This window comes from Perissodus microlepis, chromosome 7, assembly GCF_051167445.1.
Source record: "Perissodus microlepis isolate ML-2025 ecotype Zambia chromosome 7, ASM5116744v1, whole genome shotgun sequence".
In the NCBI taxonomy this organism is placed as follows: Eukaryota; Metazoa; Chordata; class Actinopteri; order Cichliformes; family Cichlidae; genus Perissodus; species Perissodus microlepis.
The window spans coordinates 13,126,876-13,145,048 of NC_140467.1; positions in this window are offsets into that span (position 1 = coordinate 13,126,876).

Below are 18,173 nucleotides of genomic sequence, written 5' to 3' on the forward strand. Positions count from 1 at the left end.
ATTTATGTCTTACACAGCATCCCAACTCTTTAGCTAACTTAATAACTTTAGCTAAAGTGAATAGTTAGTCTAATTCATTAGTGCAGCATTACTGGATCACCTCTGTTTGAAGTGATATAATATGATATACAACTATCACTGTGTTTAACTACCATAATAATTCTTAGGGTACTGAGGGCATGCTTAATTAGATTTTTTTTCTTAAAGCATACTGCTCCATTACTATGTTTGACAGGCTGAAGTTGTCGGGTCACCTCCTTAATCGACCATCTTTTATAGGTGTTTTGTGCCAGAAATGGAGTGTCCACTGAAGACTGAAGATACTGAATCTCTACGCCTTGCCATTGATCCCTCTTGTGCCTTCATCTAGACAAGAGACATCAACTTAACCACTCTCATATGCTCTGTACCTACATCACCTTCCCTGACAGTCGTAGCTAGCCTCATCTGAGGGTGAAATTATAAGAATGTGTTATTTTGCAAAGTGCTCTCTAGGGTTCCTAAATAAAATATGGCATTGAAGTCATTTCTTTTGAATTAATCCCTTCTTCTGAAATATAAGAACCTCTCCTGGTTTTAATGGCACTTTGGATTTCCTTACTTTCTGTTCCACTTCCAAACCCAAATAGATGCTGACAAGCTGACACAGTAACATGGAAGAGGGAAAGAAGTTGGAAAGGACTACTACAAATAAACCCAATGCCTAACAATGAAAAATGTAAAATAAGAACAATAATAATAATAAAGATAAAAGATGAAGTAACAAGTTTTTAGTTTTTAGTTTATTCCAAATGATCATCCAGATGTCTGTGACATGTGATGACAAACACCATAATGGAAGGCCTTAGTCATCACATGCTTAAACTCATCATATATTTTTGCATATGCTGAACAGGCAGTCAGACATGCTGTAACTGTGGGGTAGAAAACTGCATGAACACCATACGGCAGGGGTCTCAAACTCCAGTCCTCGAGGGCATGGAAAAGTTGCATGACACTGGCCCTTGAGGACTGGAGTTTGAGACCCCTGTCATATGGAATATGACAGGTGTGGTTGAACTGCATGAAGACTCTGAAGTTTCTCTTCTCTTCTGGCAGGACAGGAATGTGGCCTTGTCCTGTGAGCCACTGTAAGGATGTACTTAGAGTAGAACTGGACTGTCACTGGCCTCAGGCTCTTCACCCTTTTCAAAGACAAAGCAGTCATTTAGATAAAAGAATTAGATATTGTTTACCTGTAAATGCACAAAGTAAATTTTGAAATGTAATTATTGTCAAGAGTGAACAAGCACTGATAGTGTAATCTACAGCTGTGGCCAAACGTTTAGAGAATGAGAAGTGTTGTTTGCTTATTTACAAAGTTTGCTGTTTCAGTGATAGTTGTATATCATATTACATCACTTCAAACAGAGGTGATCCAGTAATGCTGCACTAATGAATTAGACTAACTATTCACTTTAGCTAAAGTTATTAAGTTAGCTAAAGAGTTGGGATGCTGTGTAAGACATAAATAAAGCTAAAATACAAAGGTTTGGACACCGTTTTGCATGTTTCTCTACTGTAGGGGTCTCTGCAAGCATACAGACGGGGTACTCTGAGAGGGTACAAGATGACAACTTTGGAATTCTACTAGAAACAGTCGATCATATTTGTTTGTCAAAGCTGAATCCAGGGCAAACTACGCTAAATTAGCGTTTTTAGCTAACAGCTACTATAAGCATAAAAGTTACCTTACGGCTATCATTTGTTAACATGACGCTTGTTCTTATACATGTAATACATTTATTACCAACCTGAGAGTTTATCCGCTGGTCATTCGACATGACGAATGACTTCTGAATTCTTAATTCAGCTCAAGATGCTGTAGATTCCCGTCAGTAACACTTTCGGTCCGCTAGTAAAACGTAGTTCTATTAATCTGCGCTTGAACCGGAACCGGATGTAAGTTCCAAAAAACTGAATTTTGGAACTGAAATTGAATTGTAGAACTGAAACTGAATGGTGAGAAGTGAAACTGAAATTATTCGAGAGCTGAATTTTTAAAGGATAAAATGCAGTTTCAAAGCAAATCAATTCATTTTCAAAATATAAAATTCAATTTCAATTTAGTGATGATCATTTTCAAACCATAAATTCAATTTCAAATTAGACTAATTCAAATTCAGTTTTCAAAAGCACTTATTCAAGTTACAATTCAGATTCAATCTGAGCAATTCAAATTCAAATTTAACTTATTCAAATTCAGTTTCTGATGGCACAGATTTCTGCCCATAGTAGGGACAAATATTTGTGAGTCCATTATGAGGTTACACCTACAGACACGGGCTGAGGAGGCAGTAGGAGTTTGTTTTCATCCTTTTCATCTTCCCTTCACAGCCCCCCCCCCCCCCCCCCCAGCAGAGTTTTTAATATCAAAGTGTGCAGTCTGACAGGGGTAAGTCTCAAACAAGGGCTCTTTTGTTGGGGGCTCCCTCCAACCGGCCAGGAACGACAAGAACTTGTCAACCCTTGTTCAGTACGAAAGGAAGATGAAGAGACGGGGGAAAAGGGGCCGAGACAGAATTGGCTCTTCTGCAACATACAAAAGAGATTATTTAGGTGTCTGGCAGTGGGTATGAAACTAAATAACTTAATTTCAGTTTATGAAGGCACAGACATACTGTAGATATGAAAACACTATTCATTTTTCAGATTCCCCATATATTCAATATCATCATATAACAGGGACAACAGTGTCTCTGTTTCTGTCTGTGGGAGAATGGGAAGACTGTTATGACTTTGCCAGAAAATAGAAACACGACCACAGCCAGGGGAAAAAATAACACACGTACAGTTTGCCTTTTATCTACACTCATTCCATTAAATACATACTGTTACAATGATAGTTGCACATATTAAACATGGCTAAAATGTAAGACAATGAGGTCAGTGGTTTTCTGCTCTTTAATCTTTGTGATGTCAGTGTGAGCTGGTATGCAAATATTATCATTTCATGTGCACAGTGTAGCACAAAAGCTAAATCTGACTGTTCAAATTATCTGTTTGCAAAGGACAGCTAATCAGAAGCAAGCTGAGCTAGAACAACTTATTTTCATATACAGGCTGAATGATAATAAGTATAATATAAGTAAAGGGTAAAATAATTAAGTAATAAGTCAATTAAAATTTTGAATCATGCAAAACTACTCTACTACAGTCCAATATAATCACAAAATATTAATCTTCACTGTATCCCTACAGATGTAATGTTGGCGTGATAAAGTCAGCCACTATCATCATAAATGTTAGGAATTCACTTGAAAACGTCACTGGAAAAAAGAAAACACGTCATGCCCTCATCTCTTGTGACAAACCAAAGTATTTGCCTGCTTACAATTGTACCGTTGATGTGAGATCTGAAATCAGAAAGATTGTCATGCTGATTGGAGACACAATATTCAGTTTGTTTCAGCAGTTTTAAATGGCAGAGATGAAAGGGCAAGCATTAGATCTGGAACTTTAAGAAAAATATCTGTGATGCATTTATGCATTTATGCATCACTGACCTGGAAAATGCCAGGTCAATGATGTCAGCACTGAATTGACTTTTTGTGAGGGACGTGTTCATGTAAGCAGCATGGTAGCTGTGACAGTAGAGACGTGCTGGATATTCTTGCTTTTCTTGCTTAAAGCACACTCCCCCCAAAAAAGACAAACAAAAAACCCCAGCATTTGCCCCGAAGAAAAAAGCTCCAGCATGCTAAACTTTGTTTGACATCAGTCTACAAAGAATGTCCTTATAAGCAGCATTTCAGGCTGCTAGAATGAAAATGTTCGTTTACAGCGAGCTGTAATGTACACATGGGGGAGAGGGAGAAAAGAGAACTCGTGGCTGGCAGCCAGCTCGGGCCCCAGATGTGCAGTTGTTTGGCCTTGTTCTGTGGTGTAATTGTGTAGTGAGGAGCCGGCTACCGGACACACACACACTGAGATCTGGGCAGCAGATGACTGCTCGCTGTTTCCAGTGCAGATAAGCTGTAGGGTATTTAGGGTTTAAAACGAAAACAATATGAAAGAGAAATCTTCAGTTAGTGACACAGAAAGAAGTAACACAGCAACAAGAGTTGGGGAAATTTGTGACAGTCAATACTGCAAATTTTGGCATCAATCCCATACCAAGTAACTACAGGGTCAGTACTGCCAATGCCAATACTGACATCCATAGTTTTAACCTACAAAGGTAGCTCATCTACGGGAGAGAAGTGTGTTTTGATTTACGAGATGAATCATCATCAATTTGCAAGATTTGGACCCATTTTAATGACAGCTAAATTACTGTGATTAGTTAAGACAGCAAAGCACTTGTGTTTCTGGAGACCTGGAAGGTAAATGTGTCTGTCTGTAAAGCACTTTGGGGTCAGCTTCTGTTGTTTAAACATAATATAGGCTTTTAAATAAAATAGACACAACAGTGAACACAAAAAGGTTCATACAAGAACAAACAAGAAAAATATGTAACACAATTCAGTGAGCTACATAATGACCTTTAAGTATATCAATCCTATTGCGTATATTAGTATTGATTTGATACCAGTACCAGCATTATTTGGTTAGCAATATTTCGATATGCCTCATCGGCATTTACATTTAAACATGCTTACATTACCTAATTGTAAAATATGTAGATACTAGTAGAATTTCCTCCAAAAATAACCAGCAACAAGCTTGTTATTCTCCTGGAGTGATAGCTTTAGCAAAAAGCTGGTGACTGCTGCTTCAGAGCTGCAGCATCAAGGTCATTCTCCTCTTCGATGGGCCTCAGTGTGGTGGAGCTTGCCGCGCTTATCTCGCAGGTGTTTGCTTAACATCTGAAGTAGAGCGCACAGACATTTATTATCACCCTGAAAAAACAATAGCTCAACAATGTAACAACTTTCCACTTTTTATGTGGGCACAGACACTGTAATATTATTGGATATGTTCCACCGTGCTGTAAGGAGTTGGGCGATGGGGAAATGCTCTAAAAATGTCAGGGGTTTAAAAAAATTTTGTTACAACAGACGGACCAGGGGAATGAGGAAATATTTCCCATTTGAAAACATAACCAAGTGAAAGTAAATCCAGCGACTTAAAAAAAAGTATGCACTACTTTGCAGAGCATATTTCCTGATATTGTGTTTGTATCAGTTTGTGTAGGTCTTAGCTATTCAGAGTGAAGGATTCTGAGTATGCAACCAACACAGACATGCTTGTCTGCAGTTTTTCCAAATAACCAACAGCGTGTAGACCTTTCACATTCTGTTCTCATCAAAAAGAAATTAATCTCTAATTGTGTAATACGTTTGTAGTCATTGTTATGCTTGTTCTTTTTCTGTATATCCACCCAACTCATTAAGAACGTATTATTATAAAAATCCTCACTGCATCAACTGTGATTGTGGCTGTATAGGTGATATATATATTACACTGAGCCAAAGCCTTTCTGCTTTATATATCTCCTCCTTCATTATTTTCAGGTTGGCGTTTCCCACCACACGGATCTGTGCTCTGGAAGAGTATGTCCTCCTCTTGCCTCAGTTTTCCATGGAGTCACTGAGCTGGCTGCCTGTTCCCACGCTGACTTATGAACAGAAAGTTGAAGCAGCAGAGGTAACATTCGTCTACCCTTCCACCAAAATGTTTGCTTTTGACCGTGCCGCGCACACGGAGAATGACATCTTACTATTTTGAGACGCTTAAGAGGGGAAAATACTCCACCCAGAAGTTATGCAATCTATAAACATTAAAAATGTTCCATATTTATTTCATGGGCTTTTCAAGAACAGCCAGCGCTCCTCAAAGTCCACGTGGGGAGTCTGTTAAAAAGTTTTGCTGGACGGGCACTGCGAATACGCAGCTCAGGAGGAGTGGAAGTGTTCTGTCATGGTTGGACATGGGCGTCTGGAGGTGATTAGAGACCATTTGTTTCTGTCAGGGAACAAGGCTCCAGCCTTCTCTGTGTGTGATTGATGAATTAATGGAAGTGAATTGGACAGGATAAAAGGGGACACACACATACACACACTCTCATCAGTTAAATACTTTGACACTGAGACTTAATGTGATTGCCTGTGTTGGAAACTTTTTTCTACGAAAGGCCAAATCAAGTTTAAGAAAATTCAGCTCGTTTTTCTGACTGTGTGTGTATGCGTGCTCCTCTCATGGACACAATTTTCCATTCCATGTATCCCAACTTCTCCTCCTTTCACTCTACATCCCTTGCTGTTTTCTTTTTCCTGCACACACATGCACACACACTCACGCACATGCATAATAAACATACTAGTTGAGGACCTGGCTAATGCTTGTTCCTTGTCTAAAGAGCAAAGATAAAGACAGAGAGGGAAGTGGCGAGTGGTGCAGTAGACCCCCCCCCCCCACCTCCACCACCACCACCTCCTCCTCCTCTCCCTCCTCCCCTCCTGTCCTCCCCAAGGGGATCGGATGTTCTCAGCCGTTATAAGCAAGCAAAGCTGGTGGCCGGCAGACCGTCTGGCTCCAGCGCAGCCCGGGCACACAGACAATGCCAGACCTTCTGTCATGAGGTTTGCTTTCACTGAGGTCAGCTAAACAAGCCTTAAGGCCCTAAACACAGCCATGTGCACACATACTCCTCCACCCTCAGAAACAAAGCGCATCTGAACACACTCAGACTTACTTTCCCCCCCTACCTTAGGCAAAACTGTCAGTCTCCTGTTTATGTTTTCTGTATCTGTGTTTGCAGTGTCACTCTGTCCTGCAGCTAGTTGACCTCACTCTCCTTCTCAAACTCAGAAGACGGGTAGCCAGCTGACCTACGCTCCGTGCCAACTTTAGCATACTTTGGATTCCATAACTCTTTAACAACAGCATGACTATACATTATTACTCTTGTGTAGTTAACACTGTGTCATCAGAAAGTTGGAATATTTACCAGTTAATCTGTGATGATGTGATGTGATGGTGTGATACTGTGCTGCAACTTTAACTAAACTTGTACACAGGAATGTATCTGTAATAATTCTCCACCGTGTATAGAATATTATATAAAATTATAGAAACTCATCTCTCTAAAATCCCTGTGCAAATTTCATCCTCTGTCTCCTGTTCTTAACCTCATGTGCCGAATGTGAGTTTATAAGGAACAGAGTGTATCTTGAAATATTTCTTTTTCTGGAAGATCAGTTAGGATGAATTTAAATAAAGTAACCAGATCTGTGTTTTAGGAATGTGTGTCTAATCATGTAAATTAAATAGCTGGCATTATGAAGGGCCTTTAAAAGACTGACGCAAATATATATTTAACCGCAACGAAATCATCTGTTTCCATTAGATAATCCTATTCAGAGCCACAAGTTGCTCAATGCACACTGAAATATTAAAATGTCAGCTACTAATCCTTTATGTTTTATCCTACTGTCATATTTCCTAACATAGTTACGTTCCTTTGTTTCCTTTACCTGTAACTGTTATTTTTAATTAGTTTTCTGCAGCTCTTTATTGACATTATACAGTGATTTCATTTTGAGCCACATATTTGAACCCAGGACTCCACAATTTTTATTGGATTTTATCGAACTGACACAATCTACATGCTTTAGACAACAATTTTAACATTCATGTTCTGAAATTCTTGGCTATTGTCTTCATTTTGCTGGAAAAAAAAAAGTTGTGTGTGTTTGTGGCATTTATGCAAGCTGAGTTTTTGTCAGTGCCAGTTAAAAGGGGACAAAAAGGCAAATCTGTTGCAGCTATTTTATGGCAGTCTTAGTCTCCTTTGTGAAGGGATAGACAGAGGTTAGAGGAGGCCCGGTGAGCGACTCTGGTCTCCTGCGTTGGGGATGCACCAACCTGTCTGCGCTCAGGAGAGTAACTTTTTGTGAGTGACTCATTCCAGCTGAGGCTTCCTTGGTAGCCTGCTGCTTTTGATTTCACAGTCTGTTCCGGCTCCTCTCTCCCAGCGAGAATCTCAAAACACCTCCTCCTACCCCTATTGCCACCCCTATACTATACACCTCTACTCACTCATCTCATGGGAAAACAGCAACAAGCACCACAACAGGTGTTTACACTTGCCTGTCTGTCTGCACAGGTTTCACGTTGATTTATGAGGGACAAGAAGAAAATAGGTGTGAAGGATTATATTGTGTTTAAGACACCGGCAAGACCTGCGTGTGTGGTGTCCCTCCCAAGAGACTGTAGGTCTGCAAATGTGGCGTCTCTGATAGACAGCTTTAACAACTATGAAGCATTTTTCACAGATGTATGAACACAGAGAGGCATTCATAAAAAGGAAGTGCAAATTAACACAGAGATATACTTTACCAGCATGTTTTGTTGATTTTTAATATCAAGATTCACACAAAAAAAGGGCTGCGTTTACTTGAGTGGTCTGGATTTGTCAAACTCATTTAGATTTTTTTGGGCTGCCCATCCCTTATCCTTCATTTTCCTCAAAGCAAAAACAGCTGGGGATAATACATGAAGCAACACAGGAGTCTAATAACGTCAATATTAGATACACAAAATACTGCATAGACTGGATGAAGTTAACTCAAAGGATTTGGCTCAGAAGGAAAAAAACACAAGCCTGCCATTTTAAATTGAGAAGCCTACAATGCCGCCTCTAGAGAAGCCAAATAACCGCTACATACTCAAACGTTTCCTTTCATCCTCCCTCCCCTTTGGCCTGCTCCCACTTTGCTTTTTGGTCCATCTTTCCCTCTTATATCTCCTACTCTTCTCCTCACCCCCTCACCCCCTTTTTTTTTTATCACTCCCTCTTTCTCTGAATGAGCTGCCCTCAGATTACTGGGGTTTGTGGAGGTCTATCAGAAACATGTGTGGAGGTTTGGAGGCGGCTGATGGGAAGTCCTTCGTCAAGCTGCTCACCCTCATTCCTCCCAAAGAGCCCGAGCCAGTGGGGAAGAAAAACTCTTAGTGAGTTCAAAGACAGAATCTTATTGGGTTTTTTTGCAGGATATTATTTTCCACTGAACGGATAAACAGGAAAAACTTCCCACCCTAAAGCACTCTCTGTAAAATGCAGGAGCCAGTTGGAAGACTGAAAGCATCACCCCCCACGCCCCACCCCATTACGGCGTTCAGCCACTACTCTTCAAGATTTTAGTCTTTGTGTGATTCTCCTGCCTTCTTGGGCTAAATGACGCATCCCGTATGTGTTTGGTTTATTATACAATGAGAAACATGACATTAATTCAATTTATTAAATTGTATATATTTATTTTAGATGATCAGGTATAATTGCAGATACATACAAATGCTTAAAATGAAATGCAACAACTTGAACTTGCCTCATCATATCAGTGTTTATATGTGACAAAGGTGAAGGCATGACATTATTACTTTAAATGTCCTGTTTGGACAGGCACTTTATCAGTAGCTGCATTGCCCCCTTGTGGACTCTCTTTTTATTGTTTAGAAGGCATTAGATTGTACTTTCAAAATAAAACATTTATAACGCTAAAACTTTGGAACAAGCAAACATACAGTGAAAGGCAAGAGTGCTCTGTGTGTGTACGGCCCTTGTGTGTCTTCTTTATACCTGTGTGGACTCAGAGGTAGCATGTAAAAGTCTCAGTGAAAATCCTACATAAAACACAGATGTGGTTTTAGCAAAGTGCATCAGAGTAAATGAAATATGATGTCTGTAATGACTAGAATCACATATTTTCGTATTAGATTGCTCATGGGTATGCATTAGTGTGCATAAGCAGTATTTTTATGTTGTCTTTAGTATAACAATTACCTCTACTGTTGAGGGAATTGGAAGAAAAGAACGTATTAGGCACCTTGAAATACTTACTAAAGTTGTACCTCAACAGGGTACTTAAGTAAATGGATTTTCTGTCACTTAAGAATGTTCTTGATGGGAGGGAAAAGTAGCTCTGTGGTGTAACAGGAGTACTGGAAGCTATTTGTCTCTTCGCTGTTTTCATAATCTTTCAACAAGTTTGCTGTTAAGGTATTTCAAATTGAACATGTATCTACAGTACTTGTATTCTGGCGTTTCCATGATAACTGATTGTGTGTGAACTTTGAGGCTCATTTACAACAAAGATCAAAGGTCTATGGCATCTACCATAGCTAAATCACTCTGCTGTGGTGTGTGTGTGTGTGTGTGTGTGTGTGTGTGTGTGTGTGTGTGTGTGTGTGTGTGTGTGTGTGTGTGTGTGTGTGTGTGTGTGTGTGTGTGTGTGTGCTAATGAAGAAGCTATCTCTGCAGAGAAATGCTGCTGAAACGGCCACCGACCTGAGTGTGAGCATGAGAACGGGTGAGAAAAAGACTGGAAAAATCCACGGCATTTAGGTAAAGCTATGTCATAAAGGCAACACTAATGAGCCGGAGGTTTTAAGAGGGAGGAAAGGAGGAGGGAAATGGTTTACATATGGATTTGAAAGAGCACAGGCATCACAGCTATGTTGTGTATTCAATGAAGCAAAGTAATCCTGGTGCACACATCTCTCCCCTGCTGCTCTACAGCTCCTCCTCCTCCTCTCAAACTCATGTCAGTTTTATCTAGCATGTTATTTACACAAACAACATTCATCTATTGGGTATTTTACAGTATGAAAATGCACTTTAAAAATGCCTACAAGAAGTAGAAAAGTAACACTATTCTTTCTATTTGATGTTTTATTGATATTTTCTCTTTTTTTAACCCTCTTATGTTTAACTGTGGTCTAACATCTCACTTCTCCTCTGCTACCAGCACTAAAACGAATAATTTGAGATCTACTCGGTCGCTCTCCTCAAGTTCAACAAACACACGAGCTGGCCACAGGCTATGCATAATGATAATGCATAATAGATAAATGCAGACTGTCGCTGAACACTACAACATGCCTGATTGCTTTCTTTTCCTTAAGTCACATTAAATCATCTTCTAAGCCACATTAAACTCTGTTCCCATTACAAACCTAATAGGATTGTAATTTTAATGAGTGATGGGTAGTTCCTGACAGAGGACTTTTCAGGTTCATTCAGCTGCTTCATCTACATGTAAAACAGAGGAAGATTAGGAAAAACAGTATTTATATGGAAGTCAAAGTACTGCTATAATAACAATAGATACAAATATTATTGTAATTAAAAGATTTAAAACAAAAGAAACTGACAGAGAAAATGGGCCGCAAAACAACTTCATCTCCTGATGTTGCAAATAATGCTGTAAAGATGCCTCTCAGGTTTGTAGACATCTTAACTGTGTGCTATAAATTAAAACAGCAAAAAGTGATGTAAAACTTATTTTTATGTGACAGAAAATTAAGGAAAATTTCTCTAGATGAAAACAATTAACCTTGGGAAAGCTCTCTGGATCAGGAAGCAACACAAGGCTTTCCACTGGGAAAACAGCCAACATATCAGTAGACCAACATCACCATACTGGAGAAAGGGAAATACCAACTGAACATGAGGCCACGCTTCCTGATATGATGCACAAAAATTCTTATCTGATATAGGAAACAAATGCAGAATCTGTAGATGAGAAATACTGACAGCGGGAAAAACCCAGTCCTCCCAGAACAAGGGCAGTGCTGTTGTAGTTGTTGTTGTTTTTGTTGTTTGAAATGTACAAAATGATTTCCCAAATATTTTATCTTGTATCTCAGAATAAACTCCCTTTTCGCCTTCAGCACTACAACCCAAAAGTGTTCTATTGGAATGAGATCTGGTTACTGTGGAGGCCATTCGAGAAGGATGAACTCAGGGCTGGACATGGTCAGCAGCAACACTTAGGTAGGCTGCGGCATTCATATGATGCTCAGTTAGTACTAAGGAGTGCAAATATTAAAGAGAAAACATCCCTCACGTCATTATATCAGCAGCAGCTGCCTGAACTTTTAATGCAAGGCAGGATGGATAAATGCTTTCATGTTGTTTACACCAAATCCTGACCCTATCACCCCAATGTTGCAGCAGAAATTGAGAAACTTTCGACCAGGCAACATTTTCCAATCATCTGTTGTCTAATTTTAGTGAGTTCATATCAATAGTAGCTAGTACCAGGTACCACTTCGTGTTTAAAGCCAGAGGTTCCCAAAGTGTGGGGCCAGCCCCCGAGGGGGGGCGCAGAGCCATTGCAGGGGGGGGCGCGGTACGAAAAAAAAAAAAAAAAAAGAACGCTTGGACACTGCTAGCATAATGGACAGGATTTTCACGGGGCTCCCACACAAACACAAAGCAGGAGATGAAGCATCGCCAAATATGTTTCCAAACCAACTTCCTTCCAAGCCAAAGACTAGAAAATATGGTGAAGCCTATCTTCCCTTTGGTTTCACCTGCACAAGTGCCAAGGTAGGTCTCCCCGACAGAATTAGTTTCCCCTGCGTCAGGAGCACGCGCTGGGCTCTCCAAATCATGGACAAAGAGTATCCCACATTCTTGATTTTTAGTTCACGAACACTTCTTGTAATGACTAACTACTCCTGACATTTTGGAGATGTTGGCTCTTTCTACAGTAAAGGTACAGTGGGATACAAATAATATCAGGCTGACCATAATTTGTTCCCCCGGTTCAAATCACAGACAAATGGTTGCACGGTGGTTAGCACTGTTGCCGCACAGCAAGAAGGTCCTGAGTTCAATTCCACCATCAGGCTGGGGTCTTTCTGTGTGGAGTTTGCATGTTCTCCCCGTGTTTGCGTGAGGTTTGAAATAAACCGCAATTGTGTTTGTGTTAAGCTGACAGAAATGGTGTCCGGTGTGGTCTTCTGCTGCTGTAGCCCATCTGCTTCAAGGTATGACGTGTTATGCATTCAGACATGCTTTTCTACATCCGCTTGATTCTAATAAGTTATTATTTGAGTCAGTGTTGCCTTTCAATCAGCTTGACGGAGTCTGGCCATTCTCCTCTGACCCCTGACATCAAGAAAGTATTTTCACCCAGAGAAGTGACGCTTACTGGATATTTTAGACCATTCTCTGCAAACCCGAGAGATGACTGTGAGGGAAAATCCCTGTAGATCAGCAGTTTCTGAAATATCGAGATGAGACTATCTGGCACAAATGACCATGCCACATTCAAAGTCACATAAATCACTTTTCTTCCCCACAGGTGTACCTAACAAAGTGGTCCGTGAGTATATATACTGTTACATTGGGGGAGAATGCTCATAAACATGCTAAAGTTTCAAATAAAAGGCCACTACATGTACAAATTATCCCTGCGAACCAAAATCTCAAACTTCACACTGAGTTTCACACTGATGTCAGTGAGACTAGAATGGTCATGTCAAGCACACTGCTGTTTAAATCTTGCTTGCCAGGGGGAGCCAATCAAAAGAAAACTGAATTAAAGGGAGAGAAACTAAAACGGCTCATTTCAGAAAGTGGACAAAGTGAGGCGCTACACCGAGGCCCAGCATAACCTTTCTAAGGATTAATTTATCATTAAAACAGTGAATCATGCAAAGCTACTCTAGCAGGGTCCAAGAATACAACTACGGATTCAGAAATGAGCATAATAGCTCATAATATTTTTTTTTACTCACTGTAAGATAAAATAGATTTTTTTAAAAGACAACATATGAAGCCATAAGTCTTACACACCAGAGCATTTTTCACACAGATTTACATATCACTTCACAAACAGGCAGGTTTCCAAGAACTACAACTAGAAAGTGCATTTTTAAAAATGTTTTACAAAGCCAACATTTGGTCATATACCGACACTAATGAAAGCCATTTTCAGGATACAGTAAAAAGGGATCCAAAAGTTCACATTTGCTTGCATACTAATACTAATGAGAACACATTACAAGGAAACACCAAAAATAGTGATGAGTCCAATAAGAGCTCTTCACTGCCTGCAGCTCTCTGAAATAAGCAAGTTTTAATGTTCAAGAGTAATGCTTAATTATCCATACATGGCCATTTACAAGCATATTGCCACAGGGCTCCAGCTTCACGACAGTCCCCAGTCTAATAGAAGATGGCATTATTGCATGCAGTCAAAATTATTCACTGCATTACCCACGATTCATAGCATGTATTAACACAAGCAATTTCATGCATATGGATACAGTGGGTCTTAGCAGGGGAGCTCCTGATTGCTCTGAAACTAATTTCACAATCATTAGTTTTGGTGGTGCTGTGAGTGACAGAGTGTATTTACTAGATTTTGGAAAATGACAATTTCCACAAGCTTTGTGTAGGAATCTATAAAGATGAAAGCCTGAGCTACAAGAAGCTCTAAGCTGTTCGGAGACAACAGTGACACTGGACTTGTTGGTTAGAGGAAATTTTCCTTTGCATATGCAAAAAAGGACAAACAAAATAACAGTATTAATTATCTAGCTTTGTCACGTAATGTAATATTTATGAAAGTGTTGTTTTTGCCATCGAGTGAGAGGCCCTTCATAAATATAGGGTATAGAGCTTGAGATTCAGGCCAAACCAAAAGCCATTTTGCCCGAAGGTGAAGTTAATGAATCATGGCCAAGTGCTGCATTCTTTCCATATGTAGGATGAGGAGATATTTTGCAAAGCCTCTGAAACAACCTAATGCTGTTATGGGCCATTGTTCACAATAAACATGTAAATTGTGTTTATGGAATACTGTATAAGTCAATGAGTTAATGGCACTGATTCACAAATAAATTATAATCACAGTGTATCAAAAAAGAAAGAAAAAGGAAAGAAAAAACGACTTCACAAAAGCAGGCATTTTTACTTGAGGTGTTTTCCAGTATCATTCACAGAAACTCTGTTCAGTTACTAATGTCAGAAATCAGCCATCATTCCCCTACCGAAGCAGGGAATGCTGTTTGATCTCGCAGAACAAGAGACATACATAAATTAACAGGCCAATTTTCATGAAACTTTTGGGAGCGGTTGAGCAAATCCAAAAGGAAAACTCGGTAAAATTTGGTTAAAATCCACACCGCTTCCTTTTAAATTGCAGGATGGGGCACTTGCCTTTCAAAGTATCTATACAACACAATATATTCACCTTAAATCCGCAGAAAGCAGCAGTGCTTGGTGGCTTGGGGTGGAAAAGTGTGTTCAACATTAAGTGTTGTAGCACCAAATGTAAGCCACTAGGTGGGGATATGTTATCTGTTTTCTTTGCAGTAAATTTTATTGCAGTTAGCGTCTCAATTTTTCAGTGGATACATCAAAGCTATTTGCCTCAGATGTACTAAGAACTTCAGAAAATTCCATAGAAAATTCTATGACAAGGTATCAATGAATGTAAACAGATGCAGAACTGTTTTATACTTTGTGTGTCATATTAAATGTACAAAATAACATTGTTTTAAATATAAAGACTGACTTTTAATATTTGGATGAAAATCTCTGACAGTCAATGAATGCCCAAAGTCTAGAGGCCATGGACATCACCAAATGCGGTGTTTTCTCACGTGAGATCCTCTGCCAAACCTTTACTGCAGCTTTCAGTTGCTGCTTGTTTGTGGCTCTCTCTCTCACTTCAGTTTTGTCTTCAGTAACTAAAAAGCATGCTCTGTTGGGCTGAGATCAGAAAACTGACATGGTCATTGCCTCCTCAAGAGTTTTCTTGACTCAGATATTGTGAAGACTTACTCTTAACCAAGGAAAGAACTCATCATCCACATTAGCTGTTATTGTCTGTGGTCTTTCGGGTCTTTCTGTCTTACTGAGGTGGCCAGTGTATTCTTTATTTTTAAGAATGTACCAGACCGCTGATATAGGCTTTTCTAATGTTTTGGTAATCTCTGTGATATTTTGGTTTTACAGCCAATAAAAAAACCTAAATCCCTCACTTGACTTGTCCTGACATCTCTTTGGAGCTCACCTGTTTATAAGTTTAACACTTGTCCAGATATTTTATCTCCTTATTCTGTCATCGAATAATGAGAAAACAGTCCTCACCTGTCCATGAAAATGCACTTCAGTAAATTGTCCAGGATTTGAGCTTGTGAAAATGTGAAAATGGGGGAATGTATATAAAAATGGCTGTTGTTCCTAAACAGTTAATGTCATACTTTTGTAAATTAAAGCTGGAACTCTGCACTTTAGTCACATCTTGATTACATTGTGGTGGTGTACAGACACAAAATTACAAAAAAAAAGGTATAAATCTTCAAAACTTTATGGACTAAACTGTATCTGCATGTCAGAAGCATAAGTGATCCCACATGCACCATCTATGACCGTCTATCATTTTAAAGCATTTGAAGCCAGAGGAGGAGGATCTGAGGGTGCATTGGTTCAGGCCAGCGGGAGGGAGAATAGAGGGAGGTCACTCCTGCCCCAGATTTGTAGTTGTCACTGGGGAGAGAATGATGGCTGCGAGCAACAGATAACAGCTTACAGTGTGAAGAGAGATTATAAAAGGAGGCAGAAATTGCAGGGGGAACTGAACCCCACCCATATGGGACTGCGCTGAACAGCCACATCCAGCTCTAACACACTGCAATTAGCTGCCGAGGCAATTACTGGTTTGTGGAGGGTAAATGTGACATGCTCTTATTTTTTTAATCATACAATAAGCATGATGTTCATCGCTCGAGCCACAGAATTTGTGTTTACAGCAGAACTGCGATCACAAGAAAAATGTTAGTCATTTTAAAGTCTTAGTGGTATTTTTAAAACTTTAAATGTCTCTACAGTTGCCCCTCCACACAGACGCACACATACACACACACACACAGACATTACTCTAATTGCTTTCCTTCTGTATAAGTAATGTTATGCCAGCAGCCCAGCTGATTGGGCCCCCAACACACGCTGCTTATTTCCCACATAGCCATGAGTGGCCCATCAGAGTGCCATTGTTATCTATCAGATTGTCAGCAGTCATTACTTATTCAACCAGCTGTCATGTCTTTTGTCCAAAATCATTCTTTACTTTGTCCAGAAGACCTTCTAATGCCAGCTGTGGCCCGTTGACCCCCCATCTGACACATTTTGCCCAAATGCTCTAGTTCTCTCTCTCTCTCTCTCTACCACACACACACACACACTGACAAAAGCTCTCCACGCTGGCTGTCCAGCTTATGCTCCTGTGGCAGTAAAGGGAGGTGGCCCTGCAACAAACAATCCAAGTAGACAAAAAAAGCAGCGCGCATCACTCTCCTGTTGTGCTTATCAGTGGCAGAAATATTTTAAAACATAGAGTAAGACTTTTCCAATTTTCATTTTACTTAAATTGAGTCTTTTAAAGTCAGATCTGTCTGAACCTAGATATCTGTATGGACCAGCCGGGATGCTACACTGTAGACACACTTATAAACATTGTTAAGCCACTTCAGCTGCTTCTTAATTCACCAAGGGATCACCAAACTAAGATCAAATTGTTATTATGAATAAATTATTATTATTAAATTATTTTCTGTCATTCTATAAATGATGGCATTGTTTATAGACAACATGATTTGCAGCTTTTTTCCCCTATAGACTCTACTACTTAAATGTCAAAACCAATTCCTCAGTTATCTTATAATGCACCTTGATGCAGCACTCTAGTTCATCTTTTGTCTGAAACAAGCCCTTTTAGCTCCATTCCCCCTCCCTTTATGGCATCTTTCTTCTGATTGCCTCACCTCTGCAGGTAGAAGGTTTGAATTGCAACTGGATGGGCAGTGTCTGCTCAGGGCCAGAGCTGTGTGCCTGAGATGAGCATGTATGCGTTGCTCTAAAACGAGTGTGTGCAGCAGTTTGAAGCCTGAGCCTTTGGCTCGTAGGGATAACCTGCACACAGCGTCACCATTATTTCAACCCAGTATTGGAACAATATATGAGATAAAATAATGAGGAAGCACGCAATAGGTCCCCCTTTAATGAGTGACATCTGAAGAAAATCTGTAATAATATATAACTGTAATCATACTTCCATTATAAGTCCTTGGGTGTTTTTGAGATAAATGCACTGAACACTGGAATACTTTCAGATACATGCAGCACTCAGCTGACTGGTGAACAGAGAGTCATGAAGGTGTCCTTGTGACATTGCCAAGACAGCTATAATATTTATTTAGGATGAAGGAAGTAAGGAGCTATGCCAAATACTTACTTAAAAATAGACAGGAGTCATTGATAGAAGCTATAAATAAAGAGAGGGAAGAGGGGCTTGTCCTGGATGGGGGTATTTATAGCACAGGCACACAGCTGTTTACGGGAGGCAGTGCACTTATCAATAACACCATAAAACCTGAAATACCACTGAATG